This window comes from Alosa pseudoharengus, unplaced genomic scaffold (genome assembly GCF_046254945.1).
Source record: "Alosa pseudoharengus isolate Yale_2024_CS ecotype anadromous, Long Island Sound unplaced genomic scaffold, YU_APseudo_1.1 YU_APseudo_1.1_scf_13, whole genome shotgun sequence".
In the NCBI taxonomy this organism is placed as follows: domain Eukaryota; kingdom Metazoa; phylum Chordata; class Actinopteri; order Clupeiformes; family Clupeidae; genus Alosa; species Alosa pseudoharengus.
Window position 1 is genome coordinate 18,408,968 of NW_027468598.1, and position 2,500 is coordinate 18,411,467.

Genomic DNA, 2,500 nt, shown 5'->3' on the forward strand with positions numbered 1-2,500 from the left:
TGTGTGTGTGTATGTGTGGGTGTTTGTGTGTTTGTGTGTGTTTCTGCACATATACTGTACCTCATCTTGATCATAATCCACCTTCCACCTCATCCACACGCCTGACATGGATCCCACCGGCTGGTAATTAGCCTTTTAACACGCCAATTAGACTCCACATGGCTGGCCTGCCTCTCTAGTGGGAGAAGGCCTGTGAACCTGGGACTCGCCTAGGTGGACATCCTGGCAGGTGGTGTTGCCTTGTGGGCCACAGCCTTGTGAGTCTCCCGGGGCTCCTCTCCAGACAGCATTTGCAGTGCACCCAAATGTGTTTTCATTGCAGTCTGTCTCTCTCTCTCACAAACACACACACACACGTACACACACACACGTACACACACACACACACACACACACACACACACACACACACACACACACACACACACACACACACACACACACACATTACTCATACAGTATTACATCTCCAGATGCATTCTTTGGACTAGTGTTGTTCATTACATTTACAATGGGTCTGAAATTGGCAATTTGTACGGTTTGGAATTATTATTATAGTCTGCGGCAACTTTTTGTAATGGTTCACATTTTCTGAAAACACGCTCGGAAAAGACAATAGAGCCAATTCCTCTTGTTTCAACATCATTAGAGACTGAACCACATTTGACTTGATGTGCTTTTGAAAGGAAAAAAAAAACTAGGAGAGCTCAGCATCAATTTGCAAGAACAGATAAAGAAGAATCTAGGAGCCTGTGGTCTCTTTTTCTAGTCCGTCCTTCATTGATCATGAACACGTGCATGCGCCTCGTTCCCTTTGATGCGCTGGCTCAGGTAACTTCCCCACACGCTGCTCAGCCCGAGGAGATGACAGAGAGAACGAGCCTGCTCTGACGGCCAGCCAATCACCAGTAACCACACAGAAAGGTTGCAGCTACCGCTTCGACCCCCCCCCCCCCCCCCCACAAAAAAAAAGGACTTTTGATTAGCGAGAAAGTGGCCGAGATGTCCCGCAGAGAGGACACACACTGTGTTTGGACTCGCTCTGTAGCCGTAGCCATAGCTGTAGCATCCGTATCTGTGTCTGTCTTTTGTCTGCAATGATCTTGCTGCTGACTTAACCCTTAGAACCCGATTGACGCAAAGTGCGTCAAAAAACACACCCTTTCTTCTCTGTTACATTGCTCCGGAACGGTTCATCGCAGCGAGATAAAACCTTTATTGCACGACAGAGCAGAAGTGGGGCTTTCCAACGAGACTACACACCTGTCTGTACGATCAAGTATGAAAATTAAAAAAAATCATGAAATTAAATCAAATTGCATTATATTTACAGTCTATACTTCTCTGCATTCACCTGCACACACATTACTCTAGTTTGAATTACTCGCGAACCCGTGATCGCATCGATATGGCAAGCATATCAGATGAAAGAGGGGGCACAGGGCTATCCATTGGTACCATGTATATCGATCCTTCTGGCTTATAAAACCAGACGAAGTGACTGCAAAATAATAACGTCATGTACACAAACCAACGCTGCACACTCATTACTCTCGTATGAATTACTCGCGGACCCGTGATCGATCGCATAGATATGCCACGCATGTCAGATGAAAGAGGAGACTCAGAGCTATCATTTGATACCAAGTACATCCTTCTGGGTTATAAAACAGACGAAGTGACAGCAAAATAATAACTTCATATAGCTGGACTTACCCCACGTTTGTGTCTGTTCTTGTGGCAAAGCATGTTTATAATCCAATGCTATCATGTGTTTCTCTATGGCAAAGCATGTTCATATTCCGGTTTTGAGATCCTAACAAATTCCTGCATGGCATCCAATTCGAGGCTCACATTGCATCCCAATTTGTTCAACAAATAAACACCTTTTTTGCCTTTACTTTGTTCATGGCAATGCAGTAAAGAGTTGAGAATTATTATGACTGCATACACACAGGCACGCAGGCTAACACGCAACCTCGGGTCAAGTCAGGTCAGATCAGTTCGTGTCACAGATATGGAGCGCAGAAAGGTCATTTTTCATCACTAAATAAAAAATGGCATTTATTTCCGTAAATCACACAGCAAATATTTCTGTAAATTGCTCAGCCCCAGAGTATCCCTCCAACATGGCAATTATATTGCCCGATTCAGGACAGTCTGCCCTACACACACATGAAATGCATGTAGAGCTGTGAGCTTGCAGTGGTGAGATACATGTCGAAATATAAGAATTTTTATAATACACTTTTTATATTTTAATTCTTTAAAAATCTAAATAAAATCAATGCTAGTATTAATAAATGAAATGATGGCAGATCTGAATAGCCTAAACTCTCCTGAAAAAAACAATATATAATATATGTGTGTGGCACTTACAATGACCAGAATAAATACTTATGAATAAAGGTAGTGAAAATGCCCTAAAAACAGCTTAGGGTTCTAAGGGTTAACCCATCTGATATGTGTGTGTGTGTGTGTGTGTGTGTGTGTGTGTGTG

At 43.1% G+C, this 2,500-nt stretch overlaps 1 protein-coding gene across 1 annotated transcript in view; it reads left to right on the top strand.

Moving 5' to 3' along the window:
* dpf1 (double PHD fingers 1) overlaps window positions 1-2,500 on the top strand; it is a 42,308-nt gene that overhangs the window by 22,592 nt on the left and 17,216 nt on the right. The window lies entirely within an intron of this gene.